Below are 15137 nucleotides of genomic sequence, written 5' to 3' on the forward strand. Positions count from 1 at the left end.
ACACAATGGTGCTTATTGCAACATGGGCGTCCAAACACACTGCAGCTTGTGGGCCACCTGGTTATCCAAAGCGTTCGACAATGCAGGTTGAACGCATGTTAAACCGCCTGTGGTCACTTCCACCGCGAGAGGGCCAAATGCAATCGGCCAAGCAAGCCGCCTTCCACCGCTTATAAAAGGCCGGCGCAGCGAGTCCGCAAGGGTTTTTTGGGGTCGTGGCGCGTGACGTTAAATGTCAATACACGACTACGTGTTGTTCAATTACTTCATTGTGTCCGTCAGTGAGGCGGGTAGTAGCAAGGGATATCGTGCAAGCTATAATTCGCCTCTGGAGCCCAGCAGCACGCTCGGGGAGGCACGTTACGATCTATACGGTTGCTTCAAAACGTATTTTTCTTCTAAGAAACATCGTAGAACCTAACCGTTGCGCAGAAAAAACGCTCTCCAAAAACGTATCTCTAAAAGTATAAAAAATAACCGGTAGCCGATATTTTATTTTGGTTTGGAAAAAATATTACCAAAAGCAGATTGTAGTCTCGAGGTGGGATTTTCAACGGCCATAGACGCATTTTGCACATGGCATCGGCGAGTCAAACTTCCCGTTGTAAATTCAAGTGAAATGTAGGTTTTAACTGCCAGATTAATTGATCATTCACATTTGGTGGACTTGCAATAGACACAGTAGGTCCTAGTTTGTTAATTGTGTTCCATACCTGTTTAGTTTGCATAATTTTTCAGGGTATGAATTGCAAGTTATAACACAGAAATGATAAGCCAAACTTGACCTCTCGACTATCAACGGTCTCGACACGAAGTGTAAAAAATCGAGGTAAACTTGCGTTCTTGCAGTTCCTGCGAACAATAAGATCTGACATTCAATGTGAAAAATTTACACTTTGCAAAAAGACTAAAAACCACAAAAATTACCTGTACAATATGTTATTAAAATCTGAACTCGTTCTTGACAGGATACTATAAGCACGTTTTATCATTGTTGAAAACCGTTAGGCGTATACCTCCCAGAAAGTTGTCCACTCGCCAGAATTGCTGGTTTCCATCTTTCCACTTTCCTCCTCCCCTCCACCATTCGCACTGCTAAAATGGAAAGAGTGGAGGGCGTTGTAAGAGATGCTGGTCCTGCTTTCGAAACCAGCAACAAATTATGACTCAAGTGTTGCGTACTTTCGCTGGTAACAGTGGCGAAGAACGTTTCGCGTGTTCCGCTTTTCATATACTGCAGTGTAGTATATTTGGCGTTACGAGGATAACTTGACAAAATAGAAGTACCGACGCGCCACTAACAATAGAAGCAACCAGTATTGGCGGCAACACGTTACAAGTACCGGCGTTACTACTTTTTCCCACAACTAAGTAACGTACTCGGTACTTATGTTACTTATTTCGAGTAATTGGGAACGTAGATATGATATACGTCACATCTTGTTCCCAAGACTTCAAAATTTACACTTTATTTTTTTCGTTTGCCAAGTCATACCGATTTTTCTATTCATCTTACATACCATCAAATTTTTTTCCATGGAACCAAGAGGAACAAAATTTGGCTGAAACTTTATAAATGATCAGCTTATAAAAATTAAGTTTCCGAATGCAGATATATATATATATATATATATATATTAATTAATATTGCGCTTACGCATATTTGTGAAGTAAAAACGGTAGAAGGGTTTATTTATAAAAAAAAAACAAAGCAAACGTAATGTGATCTGCATTTTATCGTTACTGGCAACGGTAACGTGTTTCTTTTATTTTGAATAACGTAGGTCTGTAACCCGTTCCCTTTATTCGCCATTAACGAGTAACATATTTCGGTCATTTTTTTTTTCCGGTACCGCTTACAGCACAGCACGTACTGCGCTTGGTCCGCTTGTTTGTTTCTTTTACATGTTCGTGGTTTCTTTACACTGCTATCATTTCTAGTCAAGCTACTGAGCAGTTAAAAGGAATAACCTCTAACCAAAGTCCACAAGTACAGACTAACGTTTCGAAACGCATTTCCTTTTTTTATCAGGAGTGGCCTAACAGCACGGGGACGCAACAGCTTTCTTCTTCTTGATCACCTGGCGAGCCAAGCTGCCAAATTAATACACCGAGAAACGAATAAAAAAAGGTATATTGATGGGCAAAAAGAAGAAAAAGGCTGTCCGTCACCGTGCTAGTTGTCACCGCTGAAAAAGAAACGGATTGCGTTTCGAAACGTTGGGCCATACTTTTTGAGCGCTTTGGTTGGAGTTCATTCTTCTTAACTATAGGGTGATTTCAGATAAGATCGACCAAAGGGTGGCTGGTCGACATTTTTAAATCAACTGATGTTTTTATATGATATTGTCTAGTGTCTGGTATAAACGAATCCACACTTAGTTTTGACCAGAAAAAAAATTTGCGAGACAAGAAAAATCGTAAGGCAGGGAGAGGTGGACAGTTGCAATAACGCGCACTAATGGAGGGGGCAAGTTTGAAAGTGAATAATTAAAACAATAAAATTAGGAGAATTTTAAAACTTTTTACAAACAAACTATGGGTACAACTTGCTTGTAATATAAAGTATTAATATTTATTAAAAATATATTTAGTTTTCTAAAAATTGCCAAACATGCCTGCTCGAACGACAAATGGCAAACTTTGGAAATCTGTATCTCATGAAATAATTTAATCATTATTACATAACTTGCAGACATTATTTTACTAATATATGGCTATTATAGAAAAAATAAATAAGGTATCTGAGTGACACAATAGTTACAATATATTTAGGCAAACATGGGAAAAAAATCAAACAAAGAAAAATTCCAATGCGAATAAAAAAAAAACACCACCTTCGATTTTTTTAAAATTTGGGTACCCTGTTATACTCTATTTCGGCATTCATTTCTATTAAAAACATGTTGCATCATTGCACTGTGAAAGAAGAAACAACTCCCCAAAGTAGGGTCCTTTTTCAAAGCCTACACTTAGCAGTGTCCTATACAAGAAGTGACTCTGAGTTCCAGTTTCATGAAACTTGCACAAATCTTTTATATACATTTATTCAGATGAGGTCATTGATAAAAAGATCGATCGGTCACACAGTAAAAGGGAGGAGAAACTATATACAGCATTTTACATAAGCGTACAAAGTGGTATCATATTAGAGACTAATGATTTGAGAAAAGATGATGCAGTGTGAAGTTGTACCTTCCGGTATATTTTACATCTAGAGTAAAATAAATAACTTTACTTCCAAACACAAAAACAAAGATATAATAGTAAGATATTTAGGTTGGCTGTGTATTTACGATTACAAACAATTTCAGGTGACGGATGCCATAGTGCCCAACTGGAGCAGCTTCGATGCTCTCGGTGTATGAATGAATCGTGGCAAGCCGATATATTTTATCCTGCTCGAGGATAACATTTTGGGATTTTTTTTATAGTGATCAGATAAAAATTATTAGTAACCACCAACAAAAACAGTAGGTTAAATACCCCGTGAAGAAAAATGTGATAAATAAGATGTCCCTGCATGCAAAATGAGCAGTCCTTGGGAAATCAAATTCGGCACTTTACGCTAAGGTTTTCCTCGCTGTACCCATTTAATAAAGTTGCTTCCAAGCAGATCCGACTGTCCGTGCTACATATATATCACAGGTCCCTTCTGTTGATGACTTGCTGAGCCGCCACGCGTGCCAAGACTGAATGCCAGGGAAGGCGCGCACCGTCAGCCACTCTTCTTTTTTTTGTTCACGGTACCGAACAACCTCATTTTCGTCCAGATATACAAGATGCACGCCTTTCAGTTTCTTTGATAGAACGCTCATCATTGTCCTGGCCGTCTGAATTGCGCTTACTGAACGTTCTCTCAGGTTGTTCAGCGTGGCCTGGTGCTTCACGAGTCCGCCAACTCCGTCACATGCATTTTTCCCATGTCCAGATGCAGAAAATAACCACTGGGCTTGTGGGCAATCGTCCTTTGCAAATTGGTGAAGCTGGTAGCGATTCTTGAAATGACTGGCGGCGCCGTCACTTACGTACGTCACGTACGAGTATACCGCAACGTTGTCTTCAACCCACTCCTTCACTTTTTCTAGAGCCAAGCAAGCGTGAGCGGCGTCGTGACACAGGTCCTCACTGATGATGGCAAAGCTGTTTGTAGATTTTCTTGTCGTCACTACACATGTAAATATCGAAACTTGTTTTTTTTTTTCAGTGATATGCTTGCACTTCGTCAGGAAGCACGATGGTCCAGTTTTCAGCAAAGTCAAAATGAAAGACAATGCTCCCGCGTTGCATGCACTGTTTTTCATCGTAGATCGCTTTACCTTGCGTTTGCCGGATATGGTTGTGAAGTACCCAACTTCCAACCGTCACTTGGATGACTTTTAGGAAAGTCTCAGGTTCCAAAGTTTTTTTCACAAGGTCGCCGGACTCCCATGTTGCAAGCACAATCTCTTCATCCTCCGGGATATCAAGTTCCTGGAGTGTAAGAAACTGGCCTTTTGGGCAGTGATCACAGTCTCCTTGAAGGCACAGTTCTGTTGCTGGGTCGCACAGAAATGCCGAGTTCATTTCACCAGTGTTGAATGTTGAGTCTGTAACGTTCTCTAGAGCGGCAATACAAAGATAATAATTGGCGCAGCGCACACAAACGCACACTTCCTGGTGTGGAATACATTGGACCCATCTAGGGCGCAACGAATAAAATTTCGTTAGCCCAACGCCGGAATCGGGATGCTTGTCTTTGTATATACGGAAGGCCTCTCGTATTGAGCGTGTCATGAAGCGCTTTAGCACGAACGTTTTCTCTCCGTTGAGCATGACAGAGATGACGTCCTTCTGGTTGGGACTTTGGCGCGAACATTGTAGCTCGTCTTTCGTGAAGTACTCTAGGGCAGCAGACAGGTTCTCAGGGCTCACCTTGCACCTCGTGTAAGGATCCGGCTCATACCACACGCCATGCTTTTCCTTGAGTTTTCGGGATTTACTGATGAGGTACATTGAGGCCTGTGGAATCATCTTTTGAACCTCATTCTTCGTCAGTGTTGACGGCAGGAGTGTAAGCAGTTGAAAACGTTCCCGGAGAGAGGAGGCGGTTTCAAAGGCCTGCCGAAAGTTGTCCACCCACTCAGTGCATGTGGAGCATGTTGGTTCGGACGACCCCGATGGTGCGTCCCTGTCGTACGCAATACGTAGCCTTGAGCGTATATTCTTGACAGCAACCTGCTCCAGTTCTGTCTGCTTTCTCTTGACATAGGCAGGCCTGTCCCGACTTCTTACGACGCTTGGTTGGCTCAGCGGCGACACATCTGTAGGTAGTATGCTGCGATTTAGATCTTCAATTGCTTCTTCAGCTGGCACAAATATGTCAGAACACTGCTCTGAGCTTCGCATCGAGATCTCCTTAGTGATGTGCATGGAGCAATGGTAGCACAGGTAGTCCGTCGCACTCACTTTGGTGGAACAGTCAGGCGGAAGAATTTGCTTCAACGAGTTTAGGTCCAACTCGCCAACACTTCGAAAATTCCGTTGCTTTGGTATAGTCTTTTTGTGTTTGCAAAAGTAATCTGCACAAAACACTCGTTCGGAGCTCCAGGACGTCTTCATAATGTATACATAAATAATAGAAATTAAACCCCAACTGATGGCATATAATTGCCAAGTGAAAGAACTACTGGGTGCACAAGTGACAAGTCCGAGGCTGAGGAGCTCACTCACTGCAAACGTACATTTGAAAAGAGAGGTCACAACTGAGGCTGTCGGCAAAGCTTGATCCACGTCAAAGGAAGAAAGAGGGAAAGTCTCCAGACAAAAAATTGTGGTCAGCGGCCTTCGAAAAAGACTTTCCGGAATCGCACTGTCGTCCCTCCACGCGCTGATATGAAATCACCCGAGCTTCTACCACGTGGTTCATGACACAGCCTGAGCCATGTCGGCGACCGGTTCGCGAGGGGTTGGCGGTGGGGTTACGTTGATGGTCACTCGGATTAGCCCTTGCTGTACTGAGCTACCGCCTGCAGTGCCTTATCGCCGGCTGGTGTCAACAACGAGAACACACACACCCTGTCTACACCAAAACTACAAGCGTTCACCGCACACGCGTCGCCGCCGCTTTTAAGCTTTTGTGAAATTGCTTTCTTTTGCCGCGGAGAACCGCCTTATCTTAACTACGCGCCTGAAATCCTTCCAGGCGCGGGCGTACAAAATATCAAGCGTTTCGAGAAATGCCCGTGGAGTAGAACTATGGGAAAATTCGGAGCCCGCGATGTCGATATCGTCGCCGTTGTGTTAGTACGCCGTCGCGTACTGCAGTCCCCCATTGGGGGAGGGGGGGGGGGCGGTCTTACTACGATAACATGGCGACAGCGTTTACACTCTATGTATTTACGCGAGGCTCGAGTATTTGGGGATAATGCTGCCGGTTGGTGTGCCCCTTTGTGCCTGATATTATCGCCCGTGACGCCAGCGAGTGAGATGGCGACAGGCATGACTGCTCAGTAAACAGGCGTCGGCGGCCATGTTTTGCTGGTTGAAGCGAACCCCCTTGTCCTTGACAGCGAGCGGGGAAATGCGAAAAAAAGATTGTATCGGCCGTTTTGCCAGAACTAGCGACGAGTGTCGTCTGCGGTTTCCGGCAACTATTTTGCCATAATCGTGAGCTTAGCGAGGAAATGATTTTTGGTAGCCACAGAACACTACCACGCAGAAAGGGAATGCTTGAACATGTTTTTGTTCTGGATATATATCAGGGATATATATGAGAGAGAGAGAGAGAGAGAGATGAAGGTAGAGCGGAAGAGGGAATAGCATATAGTGTCGCAGGAGAATAAAGTAAACAAAGTCCCTAGTGGCCGATGGCTGCATGACCTTTTCTCGGATCACTAGTCCGTAATATGATACCTCTTTGTACACAGTAGTTTCTCCTTAATTTAAGTGTGTGAACGATTTCTTTAGTTTTCATTGGCCTCATCTGAATAAAAATATATAAAAGATCTGTGTTGGTTTCATGAAACTGGAACTCAGAGTCAGTTCTTGTATAAAACACTGCTAAGTGTAGGCTTTGAAAAAGGACCCTACTTTGGGGAGTTGTATCTTCTTTCTCAATAAAATGATGCAACATGTTTTTAATGGAAATGAATGCCGAAATAGAGTATAACAGGTTACCTAAATTTAAAAAAAATCGAGGGTGGTTTTTTTTTTATTCGCATCGGAATTTTTCTTTGTTTGATTTTTTTTCCATGTTTGACTAAATATATCCTAACTATTGTATCACACAGATACCTTAGTTATTTTTTAAATATTCCCAGACAGCACACGACGTCGGGCCAACATTGGTATCCAATTGGCAAACAATGGTCCAATATTGGGCCAATGTGGCCATCGTGAAACCAATATTGGTGGTACACTGGAATATACTGGCCAACGTTGGCCTGACTTGACCAACGGCTCACCAACGTTGGTAATCAATTGGCTTAGGCTGGCCAACATTGGCTTACCTCAGCCAATGGCTTACCAACGTTGGCAATCGATTGGTTTAGACTGGCCAACATTGGCCAACCTCAGCCAACGGCTTAGCAACGTTGGCTATTGGTTGGCTTAGGTTGGCCAACATTGGCCTGTCTTAGCCAATTGGTTACGAACATTGGTAATCAATTGGCTTAGGCTGGCCAACATTGGTCTATGTTAGCCAATCAGTTGCCATCATTGGTAATCGATTGGCTAGGACAGGCCAATGTTGGCCAGCTTAAGCCAATCAATTACCGACATTGGTAATCGATTGACTTAGGCTGGGCAACATTGGCCTGTCTTAGCCAGTGGCTTACCAATGTTATATATAATTGGCTTAGTTCTTTTAATGTGCTGATCGCGGACGCTGAGAACAATCTCTAGCTATGCCTCCGGGGGGAACGATTTTTCTGTTTTCACACGCAGAGCATGTTAGGAACTGAATTAGAACGCTGTATGCATTGCGAGCTGTAGCAAGTTTGAACGTCCACGCAGAAAAAAACCGTGTTCGGTGACAGGTTAAAAATAAACGCTGGGGAGGAGGTCGACTCCTCCTGATCTTTCGATCTACAAATATGGAAAGAGATGGGAGGAGCTTCTACCACCTGTCACCGACTATAACTAACACGCGTCTTCCTAAAACTGATAGTTATGCTTAGTAAATTCCACACAAAATACAAAATGCACGCTTCCTTCGATTTGTGTATATGTTTATACGGCAAAAAGCAAAGTGCCTCTTCTCTTATGCCCATTTAGCGACGCAGCCGGGAAACCTTTCCAAAGAGGGGGGGGGGGGGGGGGGGAGGCAGGGTTCAACCCCGAAATTTCCACCCGCCTCCCCAACCTAGGACACAGGTGTATTGTCAGCTGTATGTGATCTTGAAAATCTCAAGGCAACCCGCTTTGCTGAGCCGCAAAACGCGGCCTATAATTCAAACTGAACCAGACAAAATTTAAAAATAAATAAATAAAAGGCACTAATAATTTTAGCAAAAAAATAAAACCTTAAACAAATATCCAGCGACTGATTAAGCAATTACATATCTTCACGAATAAAAAATTGCGTTGAATTAACGTCTCGAACACCCTATGTTTGAGGTAGGAGGTGACATAAAGCTGATGCGCATTTCAATCTGCAAAGAAAGGTTATCACGCAACATATAGACCTTTCCAGAAAAGGGCTGCAGGCCGGTTTGATTTTCAGTGTTCGTGCGTATCGCGCGTGATTTGCTCGCTTTCCGAAGCGACGCACACGCGCGCGCTGAGCTGTGGAGATCGCACGCTGAGCTGTGGATTTGTAAACATTGGAAAGGTCTATAACAGAAGAAGCTGAGCATTATGCCTGCTTGCCCAAAAATGACTTCAAAGTGCGTACGAAATACGGCAACTGCAGTACTGACTACGGTAGTGACAACGCCCTCAGAAATATAAGCTGTAATAGAGCCAACGGGTTACCTAAGTTGGCGATCGATTGGTTTAAGCTGGCCACCAATTGCCTGTCTTAGCCAGTGGCCTACCAACGTTGGTAATTAGCGGCGAGATGTTTTGGTGGCGCCCTCCTATGGTTCCCCCTTGTGACGTCATTACCTTGCGAACAACAAGTTCGATGGTGTTTGTAAATAGCATGGTGGAAGCCTGAAATCATTGCGCTCTCAAAGGAACACTGCCAACACCGACGAAATTAAAGTTCCTTCATTCTTCTTATTTCCGTCGATGGTATACCCTTTCCGACGTCATAGTCAGCTTTTGGGCCAATCGTGAAAGGCCGACCACAGCGACGCTTTCGGTCGCGCACGTCGCCAATTGATTGGCTTAGTCTGGTGTGATGAGCGATCCCGCGACCAGCCGAAGAGGACAAGAAAGAAGAAAACGAGGTGGGGGCATGCGAGGAGCGCGAGAGGGGATTCGGGCGGTTGACAAAGGACGGTGCAGACGCGACCAGGCCGGACCTCCGTCGGCGTGACCAGGCGTCAAGAGGCCCGACCCACAACCCACTTCCCACGCAGTCCGGGCGCCAACCTTCCGGAGGTAGACAAGACTGCATGCGTGGCGCAGTTGAGCACCCGCTGCCACTCCGTGCCACAGACGTTCTGAGCCTGACTCAAGCCTTCGGCCAACGCCCAACTGCCTCGTCGCTACGTCCTTCGGCCCAGACCTTGGCGGACACCTGGTCATAGGCTGCCACCGGCGTACGGGGCCTGATTCAAGCCTTCGGCCATCGGTCAACTGCCTCGTCACTACGTCCGGACCTCGGCCCTGACGTCGTAGACCCCTGATCATCGGCTACCACGGGTGCTACGCCGCAAGGACTGAAAAGTCGTGAGCGAGGGACTTTTTAGGGGACACTCAAACCTTAACATTTGTTGAAGTGCTGCTTGGGAGCGTGCTTTACTAAGACCAATGTGGGTTTGAAAGCGTTGATCTTTGAACTTTGGATCTTTTCGTAGATGCCATCAGTGCGAAGCTAACAATTGAACAATCGGCAGCTTAAATGGTGCTGAAGTGGCTGCCAGGGTCTTGCGACAGGGGAGGCTGCAGGAAGAGGCGTTCGGAAGCCGTAATGGCTCCCCAGCCCCAGGACTCGTCCCAGGACCTTCCCCAGGACCAGGCATAGGCTCCCCGCTGAGCTTCCTCCCTAGCCCCTTTCAATAAAAGTTCCGAAAAAAGTATTAATTGATCTCGAAATGTCATTTGCTCGCCAGATAAAATTGTGCATAGACAAAGCATAGGAGGACCTTGCCATTTGTGCCCAGAATGTTTTTCTTGCAGTGGGCTGCTAATAAGAAACAGGCCAGGGGTTCTTAAAACCCAATGTTGGAATAACCAGGATTTAAACACATTGCCATCATTGCATGGCCAGCATTAAAGATACGGCATTAACACTGGGACATGCCAATGAATCAGCTTGACTGCCGATAACGGCCTATTCAATGATTGAACTTGTATACCAATGATGACATAGCCATTGAATTAGTGTGAAAGCCAAAATTGGCATAGCCAATGACATAGTGTGGATGCCAACGATGGCTGGAATACTGGTTTAACGATGGCCTAAAAAAGGTGCCAATGATGGCTGGATCATTGGTTGAACGATGGCCCAACGTTGGCGCCAATGATGGCTGGAAGGTTGGTTGAACGATGGCCCAACGTTGGTGCCAATGATGGCTGGAACATTGGTTGAACGATGGCCCAACGTTGGTGCCAATGGCTGGGCCAACATTGGAAGAAGGTGCGCTCGGCCAGAATACCAATGTTGGACCAACCTCCGGAGCCAGCGTTTGCCATTGTTGGCCCAATGTAGGTCCAACATTGGTGTGCTGCCTGGGTTAGCTATATATTAGTAGAATAATATCTGCAAATTATATCATAATGATTAAATTATTTCATGAGATACAGACCCCCAAAGTTTGCCATTTGTCGTTCGAGCAGGCATGTTTGTCAATTTTTAGAAAAATAAATAAATTTTAAATAAATATGATTACTTTATATTACAAGCAAGCTATACCCATAGTTTGCGCCTAATACGTATTAGAGTTCTCCTAATGTTATCGCTTTAGTTATTCACTCTCAAACGGGCCCCCTCCATCAGTGCGCGTTAATGCAACTGTCCACCACCTCATGCCTTACGATTTTTCCTGTCCCCAAGTATTTTTTCTAGTCAAAACTAAGTTTGGATTCGTTCATACCAGACACTAGACAATAACATATAAAAACATCAGTTGATTTGAAAATGTCGACTAGCCATCCTTTGGTCGATCTTATCTGAAATCACCCTATATAGCTTTACCCAACCAGACAAATCCTTGCCAAATATATTTACGTTCCAGGCTTCCCCAATGACTTTGTACAGGACAGCGCAGCTGGCGAAACGATATGCAAGCATCACTCGGAGAATTCTACCTACGAGTCTCACATCGAGTTTACGAGGGTCTGCAGCGTACTCGTAAGCTTCCGTCTCAAGTGCCTAGTCCAAATCGCAAGGACACAGGGTCCTAGCGCATGTGGAGCACCATTTGGAAAGTGCCCGCATTCACGAATGACAGACCACCCTCAGGAGAAAGGAACTCAACTTCTCCGCACGTCGGCAGCTTGAACACCTGGTCCCAAACGTGTTCCCGTCTTTGGAGCCTTCCGCCGCAAGCGTCGCCTCCACTAACATGGACAAACGACGGGCATCTCAGGAAGGGAAGCTTTTGAGGCTAAGTACGGCGAGGCACCGACACCGCCGGTTTCGTCCAGAACCTCTCCTCGAAGCAGCTATCCCTGTGCAAGATTAGGGTCTCGGCAAAAGAAAAAAAAAAGTTTTGCATGACTACTTCGCACCCACCACTGCCAAGAATGGTCGTAGCTGTGGAAGAAATCATCGCCCGCCTGGATCCTAGCGTTCGGCCTGCTTTCAAACCTCCCGCAACGTCAGCGACACAATTTATCAAGAGATGAGACTGCACGCCACGTAGACTCCGCGAGAATGCAGCGATCGTGATCCTACCGGCAGACAAAGGAAGTTCGACCGTCGTACTAAACCGGAGGTGTACAATTGCAATGTACGGGGCTTTCTTGACAGTAGCGCTTACGAAAAACTCAGGAAAGACCCTACGGCACAACTTCAGAGAAACTTGAACAAGACGCTGGCAGCAAATTTTAATGCATACCCGGAATCAGGAATCCTTAACCTGAGGCTTATCTGCAGAAATTGTTCTGCCTCAAGCATATAGGAGCTCCCCAAGATCCACAAGTCTAAAGCCGTTCTAAGACCTATCGTAGACTTCACGACCTCTCCACTTCGGGAACATTCGAGCTACCTGCACCGTTTTCTGGCGCCCCTCGCTGGTAACAGGTCGCCGAATGTACAAAACGCCAGCCACTTTGTAGAGCGCGCCTCGCCAGTAACACTCGGCGAGGGTGAAAGCATTTTGTCTTTTGACGTGGTGTCACTTTTCACGAGCGTCCTGGTCCCCTTGGCAATCCTCGCCGCCAAAGAAGCCCTTGAGAAAGACGAAACTTTAGCTTTAGGACTAACCTCACTGTAGACAAAAAACCGCCTTTGCGTTTAGCCTCAGCAGCACACACTTAGCTTCCAAAGTGAGCTTTTCAAGCAGGTCAGTGGAACGGCGATGGGTGCTTCTGTACTCGTCACCGCGACAAAGCCTAACAATTGAAACAATAGAACAGCTAGCGCTACGATCTTTTATCACCACACCCATAGTTTTTATGCGCTACAAGAAAGATTGTGCCAGCGATTTCCTTGCCGATTTCAACTCCATCGAACCGACCAAAACGTTCGCAGTATAGTACGAGAGAAATAACACCTTGCCGTTTCTCGGCGTGCTCGCGGTATGGCAACGGGAAGGACTACAGTTCACAGTGTACCGGAAATCTACTCACACCGGGGGCTACCTTCACTTTGTCTAAACCACCGAACGAGTGACAAGGCGTCGGTGGTTTCAACACCGGTATCCAGTGCGAGAACTACCTGCTCATCCGACACCGATCGAAGAAAGGAGAAGCAGACTATTGGGGCCAACCTTAAAAAAAGCGGCTATACTAGTAGTGCTGTTGAACGCATCGCCCGTCATCAAGGTCGCCGCGCCCGCCAAAAAGAGAAGGCATCGAAGGAGACGCGCCCTTGGACCGTCAAGGGTTTCGCCGTCCTCTACGTAGAGGGGACCAGCGAAGCGCAAGCGCGTGTGCCGAGGAGGGAGGATATTGAAGTAGTTGCTACGTTCGGCGGCGACAACGTCTCAGCAGTTCGGGGTTCTTCTGGAAGCGTTTATTGTCCGGCAGCCAGACGCAGGCAGCCGCTTGCACGTCGGTTCAGCGTATTATATCTGCTCCAGACAAGCGCTAACGGTTACCTCACGAGGCGGAATTTGGACCGCGCGTATCTTATGTTGCAACAGCACGCGATCCAAAAAGCAAGGTAACATAGCGCACAAAGCGGTGTCCACCTTGGGCCGCCTCATGCAACGACCAAAGGACCGGCTTTCAAAAAAAAAAAAAAAAGAGTTCAAGGTGTGGCCTACTAGATTTTATGTGCAGAGTGCCTTGCCTCCTTCATCGGTAAAACGAACATCTATCCAGAGCGGCTCCCTCAGCGTAAGAACGAAGTGCGAAAATATGATCTTCAATGCAGCACCGTAACCAAACACTGCAAGGACCTCGACCGTCAAATCGACTTTACGAGCACGCGCGTTCTCGACGCGGAGCCACAGATCCGGAAAATGTTTTTTTCTCGAGTCACGACACATTCAACGTACACCGGGGACATTAACAGGTGCCTGAGTACCTGCCAACCATGTACACCGAGGGCCTACGTCACCTTGCAAGAAAAGCTACCAAATGAACACATCTGGAAAAGAAGGAAAGTGGTACCTCGATGAGGTAGACGAAGAAGAAGGCTACTGCGTCCCCGTGCAATTAGTCGCCCTGGTGAATAAATGGAATGTGTTTCCAAACGTTGGGCTGTAGCCTCTGGCGGCTTTCGTCGGAGTTCATTCATTTTAACTGTATCATTTTACCCAACTAGATAAATCTCTGTCAAATATGTGTATGTTGCAAGCTATACAGTGGGGCTCGTCTTGATCGGAGATGGCGTAGGCCGCGTGTCGTAACAGGCGCCGGGGGAAGCTACACTCAACTCCTATTCAGCGTAAGCTGGCAAGCGCCAGAAGCCACTGGCTCGGCGAGTAGGATGAGCAGGTCAGGGCAGGTATTAACGCAGCAGGAAACTCCATTCTTGGAGGCTGCTGTCACCTGCATCGCTTCGATGCTCGCGTTGGCTCTCGCATATACGGGACCGTGCTCCATAGAGCGAGGCACTCTGCCAGGCTAATGACGGGTGCTGCATGCACCTGGAGCTCGCCGCCAGCTCGGCCGTGGTCGGACGTCTGTACACGAACACCCTGTGTTTACAAACAATCCCGCCTTTGTCCTCCAGGGACCCTAAAATCTGACACGGCGGGACCAAGGGCCCGGGACGTCGCCGCCTGCTGCAATAGCTGAGCCGCGCGGACCTGGCCAATCGCAGCAAGCGGCGATGTCCCGGTTTCCTTGGTCTCGCCGTTCGAGATTAGGGCCTCTGCTCCTGCGCATGCGCAGTGCTGACAGCAGCGCCACTGCACTGACGTGACGTGAGCGAGTTGAGTCGGCCTATAGCATAGAGTTAGGAAGCCTCTCGCGGAGACATGACGATGTGGAGGGTCGATCTCCCTGCGATGAACAGAACCAGGACACGCGACTGGACGAAAAGGAGAGCTGACTCAATGGCAACAGCTGCTCTGGTCACCCTTTGGTCATTCTCGGAAGAGTGACCAAAACCTCAATGGGCGTTTAAAAAACCCGGGCCCTGGCGTGTGGGAAGCCTATCGTCATCGCCCCACAGCCAATGAGGGGGCGGCATCGGTGGATAAGATCTCCGAACGACCAATCACGACCGAGCAAAAAAGTGCCATCATCATAGGGCCACGCCTTTCGTTTCTGAAGCTGCCAGTCACGTATAGTCGGAGATATTTTAAGTTGGCTTCGACGACTTCGCGGCTCAATCGTAAGCAATTCCAAATTAAGCCCCATACGTGAATTCACGCGAAAATAGTCGCCGTCGAGGCCATTTCGATGTCAGGCTAACAAAAATCTTAAAA

The sequence above is a fragment of the Ixodes scapularis genome, unplaced genomic scaffold, assembly GCF_016920785.2.
Source record: "Ixodes scapularis isolate PalLabHiFi unplaced genomic scaffold, ASM1692078v2 PGA_scaffold11__112_contigs__length_91849675, whole genome shotgun sequence".
NCBI classification, from domain to species: domain Eukaryota; kingdom Metazoa; phylum Arthropoda; class Arachnida; order Ixodida; family Ixodidae; genus Ixodes; species Ixodes scapularis.